The sequence below is a fragment of the Schistocerca nitens genome, chromosome 11 (assembly GCF_023898315.1).
Source record: "Schistocerca nitens isolate TAMUIC-IGC-003100 chromosome 11, iqSchNite1.1, whole genome shotgun sequence".
In the NCBI taxonomy this organism is placed as follows: domain Eukaryota; kingdom Metazoa; phylum Arthropoda; class Insecta; order Orthoptera; family Acrididae; genus Schistocerca; species Schistocerca nitens.
The window spans coordinates 166,730,725-166,744,778 of NC_064624.1; positions in this window are offsets into that span (position 1 = coordinate 166,730,725).

Genomic DNA, 14,054 nt, shown 5'->3' on the forward strand with positions numbered 1-14,054 from the left:
TTTTCGGTTTGCATTTGCGTCTTTGAGTGCGTTTTTGCCTGGGACAGTAAGGTCGTATCGAGGTGAAATTTTTATGACGTACTGAGGACGGTGGTCGCTTGGCGGTGTCAAAGTTTGAAGATTTTAAGTGACGGCATCGAGGAGTTACGGACGTTTATGCAGCGTGTTTGGAAACACGAAGAGCGCAGACGCGCCGCGCCGCCTGGCCCAGTAAGCGTAGTTTGCTTTGATATAGGACCGTTTGGCGACGTAAAAAAATACTAGTTTCCACAGTAGGATGTATGGAGAGTAATGGAAAGTGTTTAATTTGTAACTACATGTGACGAAAAAGTAGCTTTTGCGCGAGTTTGTGTAATCCGTTTTTCTTTTCGGTTTGCATTTGCGTCTTTGAGTGCGTTTTTGCCTGGGACAGTAAGGTCGTATCGAGGTGAAATTTTTATGACGTACTGAGGACGGTGGTCGCTTGGCGGTGTCAAAGTTTGAAGATTTTAAGTGACGGCATCGAGGAGTTACGGACGTTTATGCAGCGTGTTTGGAAACACGAAGAGCGCAGACGCGCCGCGCCGCCTGGCCCAGTAAGCGTAGTTTGCTTTGATATAGGACCGTTTGGCGACGTAAAAAAATACTAGTTTCCACAGTAGGATGTATGGAGAGTAATGGAAAGTGTTTAATTTGTAACTACATGTGACGAAAAAGTAGCTTTTGCGCGAGTTTGTGTAATCCGTTTTTCTTTTCGGTTTGCATTTGCGTCTTTGAGTGCGTTTTTGCCTGGGACAGTAAGGTCGTATCGAGGTGAAATTTTTATGACGTACTGAGGACGGTGGTCGCTTGGCGGTGTCAAAGTTTGAAGATTTTAAGTGACGGCATCGAGGAGTTACGGACGTTTATGCAGCGTGTTTGGAAACACGAAGAGCGCAGACGCGCCGCGCCGCCTGGCCCAGTAAGCGTAGTTTGCTTTGATATAGGACCGTTTGGCGACGTAAAAAAATACTAGTTTCCACAGTAGGATGTATGGAGAGTAATGGAAAGTGTTTAATTTGTAACTACATGTGACGAAAAAGTAGCTTTTGCGCGAGTTTGTGTAATCCGTTTTTCTTTTCGGTTTGCATTTGCGTCTTTGAGTGCGTTTTTGCCTGGGACAGTAAGGTCGTATCGAGGTGAAATTTTTATGACGTACTGAGGACGGTGGTCGCTTGGCGGTGTCAAAGTTTGAAGATTTTAAGTGACGGCATCGAGGAGTTACGGACGTTTATGCAGCGTGTTTGGAAACACGAAGAGCGCAGACGCGCCGCGCCGCCTGGCCCAGTAAGCGTAGTTTGCTTTGATATAGGACCGTTTGGCGACGTAAAAAAATACTAGTTTCCACAGTAGGATGTATGGAGAGTAATGGAAAGTGTTTAATTTGTAACTACATGTGACGAAAAAGTAGCTTTTGCGCGAGTTTGTGTAATCCGTTTTTCTTTTCGGTTTGCATTTGCGTCTTTGAGTGCGTTTTTGCCTGGGACAGTAAGGTCGTATCGAGGTGAAATTTTTATGACGTACTGAGGACGGTGGTCGCTTGGCGGTGTCAAAGTTTGAAGATTTTAAGTGACGGCATCGAGGAGTTACGGACGTTTATGCAGCGTGTTTGGAAACACGAAGAGCGCAGACGCGCCGCGCCGCCTGGCCCAGTAAGCGTAGTTTGCTTTGATATAGGACCGTTTGGCGACGTAAAAAAATACTAGTTTCCACAGTAGGATGTATGGAGAGTAATGGAAAGTGTTTAATTTGTAACTACATGTGACGAAAAAGTAGCTTTTGCGCGAGTTTGTGTAATCCGTTTTTCTTTTCGGTTTGCATTTGCGTCTTTGAGTGCGTTTTTGCCTGGGACAGTAAGGTCGTATCGAGGTGAAATTTTTATGACGTACTGAGGACGGTGGTCGCTTGGCGGTGTCAAAGTTTGAAGATTTTAAGTGACGGCATCGAGGAGTTACGGACGTTTATGCAGCGTGTTTGGAAACACGAAGAGCGCAGACGCGCCGCGCCGCCTGGCCCAGTAAGCGTAGTTTGCTTTGATATAGGACCGTTTGGCGACGTAAAAAAATACTAGTTTCCACAGTAGGATGTATGGAGAGTAATGGAAAGTGTTTAATTTGTAACTACATGTGACGAAAAAGTAGCTTTTGCGCGAGTTTGTGTAATCCGTTTTTCTTTTCGGTTTGCATTTGCGTCTTTGAGTGCGTTTTTGCCTGGGACAGTAAGGTCGTATCGAGGTGAAATTTTTATGACGTACTGAGGACGGTGGTCGCTTGGCGGTGTCAAAGTTTGAAGATTTTAAGTGACGGCATCGAGGAGTTACGGACGTTTATGCAGCGTGTTTGGAAACACGAAGAGCGCAGACGCGCCGCGCCGCCTGGCCCAGTAAGCGTAGTTTGCTTTGATATAGGACCGTTTGGCGACGTAAAAAAATACTAGTTTCCACAGTAGGATGTATGGAGAGTAATGGAAAGTGTTTAATTTGTAACTACATGTGACGAAAAAGTAGCTTTTGCGCGAGTTTGTGTAATCCGTTTTTCTTTTCGGTTTGCATTTGCGTCTTTGAGTGCGTTTTTGCCTGGGACAGTAAGGTCGTATCGAGGTGAAATTTTTATGACGTACTGAGGACGGTGGTCGCTTGGCGGTGTCAAAGTTTGAAGATTTTAAGTGACGGCATCGAGGAGTTACGGACGTTTATGCAGCGTGTTTGGAAACACGAAGAGCGCAGACGCGCCGCGCCGCCTGGCCCAGTAAGCGTAGTTTGCTTTGATATAGGACCGTTTGGCGACGTAAAAAAATACTAGTTTCCACAGTAGGATGTATGGAGAGTAATGGAAAGTGTTTAATTTGTAACTACATGTGACGAAAAAGTAGCTTTTGCGCGAGTTTGTGTAATCCGTTTTTCTTTTCGGTTTGCATTTGCGTCTTTGAGTGCGTTTTTGCCTGGGACAGTAAGGTCGTATCGAGGTGAAATTTTTATGACGTACTGAGGACGGTGGTCGCTTGGCGGTGTCAAAGTTTGAAGATTTTAAGTGACGGCATCGAGGAGTTACGGACGTTTATGCAGCGTGTTTGGAAACACGAAGAGCGCAGACGCGCCGCGCCGCCTGGCCCAGTAAGCGTAGTTTGCTTTGATATAGGACCGTTTGGCGACGTAAAAAAATACTAGTTTCCACAGTAGGATGTATGGAGAGTAATGGAAAGTGTTTAATTTGTAACTACATGTGACGAAAAAGTAGCTTTTGCGCGAGTTTGTGTAATCCGTTTTTCTTTTCGGTTTGCATTTGCGTCTTTGAGTGCGTTTTTGCCTGGGACAGTAAGGTCGTATCGAGGTGAAATTTTTATGACGTACTGAGGACGGTGGTCGCTTGGCGGTGTCAAAGTTTGAAGATTTTAAGTGACGGCATCGAGGAGTTACGGACGTTTATGCAGCGTGTTTGGAAACACGAAGAGCGCAGACGCGCCGCGCCGCCTGGCCCAGTAAGCGTAGTTTGCTTTGATATAGGACCGTTTGGCGACGTAAAAAAATACTAGTTTCCACAGTAGGATGTATGGAGAGTAATGGAAAGTGTTTAATTTGTAACTACATGTGACGAAAAAGTAGCTTTTGCGCGAGTTTGTGTAATCCGTTTTTCTTTTCGGTTTGCATTTGCGTCTTTGAGTGCGTTTTTGCCTGGGACAGTAAGGTCGTATCGAGGTGAAATTTTTATGACGTACTGAGGACGGTGGTCGCTTGGCGGTGTCAAAGTTTGAAGATTTTAAGTGACGGCATCGAGGAGTTACGGACGTTTATGCAGCGTGTTTGGAAACACGAAGAGCGCAGACGCGCCGCGCCGCCTGGCCCAGTAAGCGTAGTTTGCTTTGATATAGGACCGTTTGGCGACGTAAAAAAATACTAGTTTCCACAGTAGGATGTATGGAGAGTAATGGAAAGTGTTTAATTTGTAACTACATGTGACGAAAAAGTAGCTTTTGCGCGAGTTTGTGTAATCCGTTTTTCTTTTCGGTTTGCATTTGCGTCTTTGAGTGCGTTTTTGCCTGGGACAGTAAGGTCGTATCGAGGTGAAATTTTTATGACGTACTGAGGACGGTGGTCGCTTGGCGGTGTCAAAGTTTGAAGATTTTAAGTGACGGCATCGAGGAGTTACGGACGTTTATGCAGCGTGTTTGGAAACACGAAGAGCGCAGACGCGCCGCGCCGCCTGGCCCAGTAAGCGTAGTTTGCTTTGATATAGGACCGTTTGGCGACGTAAAAAAATACTAGTTTCCACAGTAGGATGTATGGAGAGTAATGGAAAGTGTTTAATTTGTAACTACATGTGACGAAAAAGTAGCTTTTGCGCGAGTTTGTGTAATCCGTTTTTCTTTTCGGTTTGCATTTGCGTCTTTGAGTGCGTTTTTGCCTGGGACAGTAAGGTCGTATCGAGGTGAAATTTTTATGACGTACTGAGGACGGTGGTCGCTTGGCGGTGTCAAAGTTTGAAGATTTTAAGTGACGGCATCGAGGAGTTACGGACGTTTATGCAGCGTGTTTGGAAACACGAAGAGCGCAGACGCGCCGCGCCGCCTGGCCCAGTAAGCGTAGTTTGCTTTGATATAGGACCGTTTGGCGACGTAAAAAAATACTAGTTTCCACAGTAGGATGTATGGAGAGTAATGGAAAGTGTTTAATTTGTAACTACATGTGACGAAAAAGTAGCTTTTGCGCGAGTTTGTGTAATCCGTTTTTCTTTTCGGTTTGCATTTGCGTCTTTGAGTGCGTTTTTGCCTGGGACAGTAAGGTCGTATCGAGGTGAAATTTTTATGACGTACTGAGGACGGTGGTCGCTTGGCGGTGTCAAAGTTTGAAGATTTTAAGTGACGGCATCGAGGAGTTACGGACGTTTATGCAGCGTGTTTGGAAACACGAAGAGCGCAGACGCGCCGCGCCGCCTGGCCCAGTAAGCGTAGTTTGCTTTGATATAGGACCGTTTGGCGACGTAAAAAAATACTAGTTTCCACAGTAGGATGTATGGAGAGTAATGGAAAGTGTTTAATTTGTAACTACATGTGACGAAAAAGTAGCTTTTGCGCGAGTTTGTGTAATCCGTTTTTCTTTTCGGTTTGCATTTGCGTCTTTGAGTGCGTTTTTGCCTGGGACAGTAAGGTCGTATCGAGGTGAAATTTTTATGACGTACTGAGGACGGTGGTCGCTTGGCGGTGTCAAAGTTTGAAGATTTTAAGTGACGGCATCGAGGAGTTACGGACGTTTATGCAGCGTGTTTGGAAACACGAAGAGCGCAGACGCGCCGCGCCGCCTGGCCCAGTAAGCGTAGTTTGCTTTGATATAGGACCGTTTGGCGACGTAAAAAAATACTAGTTTCCACAGTAGGATGTATGGAGAGTAATGGAAAGTGTTTAATTTGTAACTACATGTGACGAAAAAGTAGCTTTTGCGCGAGTTTGTGTAATCCGTTTTTCTTTTCGGTTTGCATTTGCGTCTTTGAGTGCGTTTTTGCCTGGGACAGTAAGGTCGTATCGAGGTGAAATTTTTATGACGTACTGAGGACGGTGGTCGCTTGGCGGTGTCAAAGTTTGAAGATTTTAAGTGACGGCATCGAGGAGTTACGGACGTTTATGCAGCGTGTTTGGAAACACGAAGAGCGCAGACGCGCCGCGCCGCCTGGCCCAGTAAGCGTAGTTTGCTTTGATATAGGACCGTTTGGCGACGTAAAAAAATACTAGTTTCCACAGTAGGATGTATGGAGAGTAATGGAAAGTGTTTAATTTGTAACTACATGTGACGAAAAAGTAGCTTTTGCGCGAGTTTGTGTAATCCGTTTTTCTTTTCGGTTTGCATTTGCGTCTTTGAGTGCGTTTTTGCCTGGGACAGTAAGGTCGTATCGAGGTGAAATTTTTATGACGTACTGAGGACGGTGGTCGCTTGGCGGTGTCAAAGTTTGAAGATTTTAAGTGACGGCATCGAGGAGTTACGGACGTTTATGCAGCGTGTTTGGAAACACGAAGAGCGCAGACGCGCCGCGCCGCCTGGCCCAGTAAGCGTAGTTTGCTTTGATATAGGACCGTTTGGCGACGTAAAAAAATACTAGTTTCCACAGTAGGATGTATGGAGAGTAATGGAAAGTGTTTAATTTGTAACTACATGTGACGAAAAAGTAGCTTTTGCGCGAGTTTGTGTAATCCGTTTTTCTTTTCGGTTTGCATTTGCGTCTTTGAGTGCGTTTTTGCCTGGGACAGTAAGGTCGTATCGAGGTGAAATTTTTATGACGTACTGAGGACGGTGGTCGCTTGGCGGTGTCAAAGTTTGAAGATTTTAAGTGACGGCATCGAGGAGTTACGGACGTTTATGCAGCGTGTTTGGAAACACGAAGAGCGCAGACGCGCCGCGCCGCCTGGCCCAGTAAGCGTAGTTTGCTTTGATATAGGACCGTTTGGCGACGTAAAAAAATACTAGTTTCCACAGTAGGATGTATGGAGAGTAATGGAAAGTGTTTAATTTGTAACTACATGTGACGAAAAAGTAGCTTTTGCGCGAGTTTGTGTAATCCGTTTTTCTTTTCGGTTTGCATTTGCGTCTTTGAGTGCGTTTTTGCCTGGGACAGTAAGGTCGTATCGAGGTGAAATTTTTATGACGTACTGAGGACGGTGGTCGCTTGGCGGTGTCAAAGTTTGAAGATTTTAAGTGACGGCATCGAGGAGTTACGGACGTTTATGCAGCGTGTTTGGAAACACGAAGAGCGCAGACGCGCCGCGCCGCCTGGCCCAGTAAGCGTAGTTTGCTTTGATATAGGACCGTTTGGCGACGTAAAAAAATACTAGTTTCCACAGTAGGATGTATGGAGAGTAATGGAAAGTGTTTAATTTGTAACTACATGTGACGAAAAAGTAGCTTTTGCGCGAGTTTGTGTAATCCGTTTTTCTTTTCGGTTTGCATTTGCGTCTTTGAGTGCGTTTTTGCCTGGGACAGTAAGGTCGTATCGAGGTGAAATTTTTATGACGTACTGAGGACGGTGGTCGCTTGGCGGTGTCAAAGTTTGAAGATTTTAAGTGACGGCATCGAGGAGTTACGGACGTTTATGCAGCGTGTTTGGAAACACGAAGAGCGCAGACGCGCCGCGCCGCCTGGCCCAGTAAGCGTAGTTTGCTTTGATATAGGACCGTTTGGCGACGTAAAAAAATACTAGTTTCCACAGTAGGATGTATGGAGAGTAATGGAAAGTGTTTAATTTGTAACTACATGTGACGAAAAAGTAGCTTTTGCGCGAGTTTGTGTAATCCGTTTTTCTTTTCGGTTTGCATTTGCGTCTTTGAGTGCGTTTTTGCCTGGGACAGTAAGGTCGTATCGAGGTGAAATTTTTATGACGTACTGAGGACGGTGGTCGCTTGGCGGTGTCAAAGTTTGAAGATTTTAAGTGACGGCATCGAGGAGTTACGGACGTTTATGCAGCGTGTTTGGAAACACGAAGAGCGCAGACGCGCCGCGCCGCCTGGCCCAGTAAGCGTAGTTTGCTTTGATATAGGACCGTTTGGCGACGTAAAAAAATACTAGTTTCCACAGTAGGATGTATGGAGAGTAATGGAAAGTGTTTAATTTGTAACTACATGTGACGAAAAAGTAGCTTTTGCGCGAGTTTGTGTAATCCGTTTTTCTTTTCGGTTTGCATTTGCGTCTTTGAGTGCGTTTTTGCCTGGGACAGTAAGGTCGTATCGAGGTGAAATTTTTATGACGTACTGAGGACGGTGGTCGCTTGGCGGTGTCAAAGTTTGAAGATTTTAAGTGACGGCATCGAGGAGTTACGGACGTTTATGCAGCGTGTTTGGAAACACGAAGAGCGCAGACGCGCCGCGCCGCCTGGCCCAGTAAGCGTAGTTTGCTTTGATATAGGACCGTTTGGCGACGTAAAAAAATACTAGTTTCCACAGTAGGATGTATGGAGAGTAATGGAAAGTGTTTAATTTGTAACTACATGTGACGAAAAAGTAGCTTTTGCGCGAGTTTGTGTAATCCGTTTTTCTTTTCGGTTTGCATTTGCGTCTTTGAGTGCGTTTTTGCCTGGGACAGTAAGGTCGTATCGAGGTGAAATTTTTATGACGTACTGAGGACGGTGGTCGCTTGGCGGTGTCAAAGTTTGAAGATTTTAAGTGACGGCATCGAGGAGTTACGGACGTTTATGCAGCGTGTTTGGAAACACGAAGAGCGCAGACGCGCCGCGCCGCCTGGCCCAGTAAGCGTAGTTTGCTTTGATATAGGACCGTTTGGCGACGTAAAAAAATACTAGTTTCCACAGTAGGATGTATGGAGAGTAATGGAAAGTGTTTAATTTGTAACTACATGTGACGAAAAAGTAGCTTTTGCGCGAGTTTGTGTAATCCGTTTTTCTTTTCGGTTTGCATTTGCGTCTTTGAGTGCGTTTTTGCCTGGGACAGTAAGGTCGTATCGAGGTGAAATTTTTATGACGTACTGAGGACGGTGGTCGCTTGGCGGTGTCAAAGTTTGAAGATTTTAAGTGACGGCATCGAGGAGTTACGGACGTTTATGCAGCGTGTTTGGAAACACGAAGAGCGCAGACGCGCCGCGCCGCCTGGCCCAGTAAGCGTAGTTTGCTTTGATATAGGACCGTTTGGCGACGTAAAAAAATACTAGTTTCCACAGTAGGATGTATGGAGAGTAATGGAAAGTGTTTAATTTGTAACTACATGTGACGAAAAAGTAGCTTTTGCGCGAGTTTGTGTAATCCGTTTTTCTTTTCGGTTTGCATTTGCGTCTTTGAGTGCGTTTTTGCCTGGGACAGTAAGGTCGTATCGAGGTGAAATTTTTATGACGTACTGAGGACGGTGGTCGCTTGGCGGTGTCAAAGTTTGAAGATTTTAAGTGACGGCATCGAGGAGTTACGGACGTTTATGCAGCGTGTTTGGAAACACGAAGAGCGCAGACGCGCCGCGCCGCCTGGCCCAGTAAGCGTAGTTTGCTTTGATATAGGACCGTTTGGCGACGTAAAAAAATACTAGTTTCCACAGTAGGATGTATGGAGAGTAATGGAAAGTGTTTAATTTGTAACTACATGTGACGAAAAAGTAGCTTTTGCGCGAGTTTGTGTAATCCGTTTTTCTTTTCGGTTTGCATTTGCGTCTTTGAGTGCGTTTTTGCCTGGGACAGTAAGGTCGTATCGAGGTGAAATTTTTATGACGTACTGAGGACGGTGGTCGCTTGGCGGTGTCAAAGTTTGAAGATTTTAAGTGACGGCATCGAGGAGTTACGGACGTTTATGCAGCGTGTTTGGAAACACGAAGAGCGCAGACGCGCCGCGCCGCCTGGCCCAGTAAGCGTAGTTTGCTTTGATATAGGACCGTTTGGCGACGTAAAAAAATACTAGTTTCCACAGTAGGATGTATGGAGAGTAATGGAAAGTGTTTAATTTGTAACTACATGTGACGAAAAAGTAGCTTTTGCGCGAGTTTGTGTAATCCGTTTTTCTTTTCGGTTTGCATTTGCGTCTTTGAGTGCGTTTTTGCCTGGGACAGTAAGGTCGTATCGAGGTGAAATTTTTATGACGTACTGAGGACGGTGGTCGCTTGGCGGTGTCAAAGTTTGAAGATTTTAAGTGACGGCATCGAGGAGTTACGGACGTTTATGCAGCGTGTTTGGAAACACGAAGAGCGCAGACGCGCCGCGCCGCCTGGCCCAGTAAGCGTAGTTTGCTTTGATATAGGACCGTTTGGCGACGTAAAAAAATACTAGTTTCCACAGTAGGATGTATGGAGAGTAATGGAAAGTGTTTAATTTGTAACTACATGTGACGAAAAAGTAGCTTTTGCGCGAGTTTGTGTAATCCGTTTTTCTTTTCGGTTTGCATTTGCGTCTTTGAGTGCGTTTTTGCCTGGGACAGTAAGGTCGTATCGAGGTGAAATTTTTATGACGTACTGAGGACGGTGGTCGCTTGGCGGTGTCAAAGTTTGAAGATTTTAAGTGACGGCATCGAGGAGTTACGGACGTTTATGCAGCGTGTTTGGAAACACGAAGAGCGCAGACGCGCCGCGCCGCCTGGCCCAGTAAGCGTAGTTTGCTTTGATATAGGACCGTTTGGCGACGTAAAAAAATACTAGTTTCCACAGTAGGATGTATGGAGAGTAATGGAAAGTGTTTAATTTGTAACTACATGTGACGAAAAAGTAGCTTTTGCGCGAGTTTGTGTAATCCGTTTTTCTTTTCGGTTTGCATTTGCGTCTTTGAGTGCGTTTTTGCCTGGGACAGTAAGGTCGTATCGAGGTGAAATTTTTATGACGTACTGAGGACGGTGGTCGCTTGGCGGTGTCAAAGTTTGAAGATTTTAAGTGACGGCATCGAGGAGTTACGGACGTTTATGCAGCGTGTTTGGAAACACGAAGAGCGCAGACGCGCCGCGCCGCCTGGCCCAGTAAGCGTAGTTTGCTTTGATATAGGACCGTTTGGCGACGTAAAAAAATACTAGTTTCCACAGTAGGATGTATGGAGAGTAATGGAAAGTGTTTAATTTGTAACTACATGTGACGAAAAAGTAGCTTTTGCGCGAGTTTGTGTAATCCGTTTTTCTTTTCGGTTTGCATTTGCGTCTTTGAGTGCGTTTTTGCCTGGGACAGTAAGGTCGTATCGAGGTGAAATTTTTATGACGTACTGAGGACGGTGGTCGCTTGGCGGTGTCAAAGTTTGAAGATTTTAAGTGACGGCATCGAGGAGTTACGGACGTTTATGCAGCGTGTTTGGAAACACGAAGAGCGCAGACGCGCCGCGCCGCCTGGCCCAGTAAGCGTAGTTTGCTTTGATATAGGACCGTTTGGCGACGTAAAAAAATACTAGTTTCCACAGTAGGATGTATGGAGAGTAATGGAAAGTGTTTAATTTGTAACTACATGTGACGAAAAAGTAGCTTTTGCGCGAGTTTGTGTAATCCGTTTTTCTTTTCGGTTTGCATTTGCGTCTTTGAGTGCGTTTTTGCCTGGGACAGTAAGGTCGTATCGAGGTGAAATTTTTATGACGTACTGAGGACGGTGGTCGCTTGGCGGTGTCAAAGTTTGAAGATTTTAAGTGACGGCATCGAGGAGTTACGGACGTTTATGCAGCGTGTTTGGAAACACGAAGAGCGCAGACGCGCCGCGCCGCCTGGCCCAGTAAGCGTAGTTTGCTTTGATATAGGACCGTTTGGCGACGTAAAAAAATACTAGTTTCCACAGTAGGATGTATGGAGAGTAATGGAAAGTGTTTAATTTGTAACTACATGTGACGAAAAAGTAGCTTTTGCGCGAGTTTGTGTAATCCGTTTTTCTTTTCGGTTTGCATTTGCGTCTTTGAGTGCGTTTTTGCCTGGGACAGTAAGGTCGTATCGAGGTGAAATTTTTATGACGTACTGAGGACGGTGGTCGCTTGGCGGTGTCAAAGTTTGAAGATTTTAAGTGACGGCATCGAGGAGTTACGGACGTTTATGCAGCGTGTTTGGAAACACGAAGAGCGCAGACGCGCCGCGCCGCCTGGCCCAGTAAGCGTAGTTTGCTTTGATATAGGACCGTTTGGCGACGTAAAAAAATACTAGTTTCCACAGTAGGATGTATGGAGAGTAATGGAAAGTGTTTAATTTGTAACTACATGTGACGAAAAAGTAGCTTTTGCGCGAGTTTGTGTAATCCGTTTTTCTTTTCGGTTTGCATTTGCGTCTTTGAGTGCGTTTTTGCCTGGGACAGTAAGGTCGTATCGAGGTGAAATTTTTATGACGTACTGAGGACGGTGGTCGCTTGGCGGTGTCAAAGTTTGAAGATTTTAAGTGACGGCATCGAGGAGTTACGGACGTTTATGCAGCGTGTTTGGAAACACGAAGAGCGCAGACGCGCCGCGCCGCCTGGCCCAGTAAGCGTAGTTTGCTTTGATATAGGACCGTTTGGCGACGTAAAAAAATACTAGTTTCCACAGTAGGATGTATGGAGAGTAATGGAAAGTGTTTAATTTGTAACTACATGTGACGAAAAAGTAGCTTTTGCGCGAGTTTGTGTAATCCGTTTTTCTTTTCGGTTTGCATTTGCGTCTTTGAGTGCGTTTTTGCCTGGGACAGTAAGGTCGTATCGAGGTGAAATTTTTATGACGTACTGAGGACGGTGGTCGCTTGGCGGTGTCAAAGTTTGAAGATTTTAAGTGACGGCATCGAGGAGTTACGGACGTTTATGCAGCGTGTTTGGAAACACGAAGAGCGCAGACGCGCCGCGCCGCCTGGCCCAGTAAGCGTAGTTTGCTTTGATATAGGACCGTTTGGCGACGTAAAAAAATACTAGTTTCCACAGTAGGATGTATGGAGAGTAATGGAAAGTGTTTAATTTGTAACTACATGTGACGAAAAAGTAGCTTTTGCGCGAGTTTGTGTAATCCGTTTTTCTTTTCGGTTTGCATTTGCGTCTTTGAGTGCGTTTTTGCCTGGGACAGTAAGGTCGTATCGAGGTGAAATTTTTATGACGTACTGAGGACGGTGGTCGCTTGGCGGTGTCAAAGTTTGAAGATTTTAAGTGACGGCATCGAGGAGTTACGGACGTTTATGCAGCGTGTTTGGAAACACGAAGAGCGCAGACGCGCCGCGCCGCCTGGCCCAGTAAGCGTAGTTTGCTTTGATATAGGACCGTTTGGCGACGTAAAAAAATACTAGTTTCCACAGTAGGATGTATGGAGAGTAATGGAAAGTGTTTAATTTGTAACTACATGTGACGAAAAAGTAGCTTTTGCGCGAGTTTGTGTAATCCGTTTTTCTTTTCGGTTTGCATTTGCGTCTTTGAGTGCGTTTTTGCCTGGGACAGTAAGGTCGTATCGAGGTGAAATTTTTATGACGTACTGAGGACGGTGGTCGCTTGGCGGTGTCAAAGTTTGAAGATTTTAAGTGACGGCATCGAGGAGTTACGGACGTTTATGCAGCGTGTTTGGAAACACGAAGAGCGCAGACGCGCCGCGCCGCCTGGCCCAGTAAGCGTAGTTTGCTTTGATATAGGACCGTTTGGCGACGTAAAAAAATACTAGTTTCCACAGTAGGATGTATGGAGAGTAATGGAAAGTGTTTAATTTGTAACTACATGTGACGAAAAAGTAGCTTTTGCGCGAGTTTGTGTAATCCGTTTTTCTTTTCGGTTTGCATTTGCGTCTTTGAGTGCGTTTTTGCCTGGGACAGTAAGGTCGTATCGAGGTGAAATTTTTATGACGTACTGAGGACGGTGGTCGCTTGGCGGTGTCAAAGTTTGAAGATTTTAAGTGACGGCATCGAGGAGTTACGGACGTTTATGCAGCGTGTTTGGAAACACGAAGAGCGCAGACGCGCCGCGCCGCCTGGCCCAGTAAGCGTAGTTTGCTTTGATATAGGACCGTTTGGCGACGTAAAAAAATACTAGTTTCCACAGTAGGATGTATGGAGAGTAATGGAAAGTGTTTAATTTGTAACTACATGTGACGAAAAAGTAGCTTTTGCGCGAGTTTGTGTAATCCGTTTTTCTTTTCGGTTTGCATTTGCGTCTTTGAGTGCGTTTTTGCCTGGGACAGTAAGGTCGTATCGAGGTGAAATTTTTATGACGTACTGAGGACGGTGGTCGCTTGGCGGTGTCAAAGTTTGAAGATTTTAAGTGACGGCATCGAGGAGTTACGGACGTTTATGCAGCGTGTTTGGAAACACGAAGAGCGCAGACGCGCCGCGCCGCCTGGCCCAGTAAGCGTAGTTTGCTTTGATATAGGACCGTTTGGCGACGTAAAAAAATACTAGTTTCCACAGTAGGATGTATGGAGAGTAATGGAAAGTGTTTAATTTGTAACTACATGTGACGAAAAAGTAGCTTTTGCGCGAGTTTGTGTAATCCGTTTTTCTTTTCGGTTTGCATTTGCGTCTTTGAGTGCGTTTTTGCCTGGGACAGTAAGGTCGTATCGAGGTGAAATTTTTATGACGTACTGAGGACGGTGGTCGCTTGGCGGTGTCAAAGTTTTAAGATTTTAAGTGACGGCATCGAGGAGTTACGGACGTTTATGCAGCGTGTTTGGAAACACGAAGAGC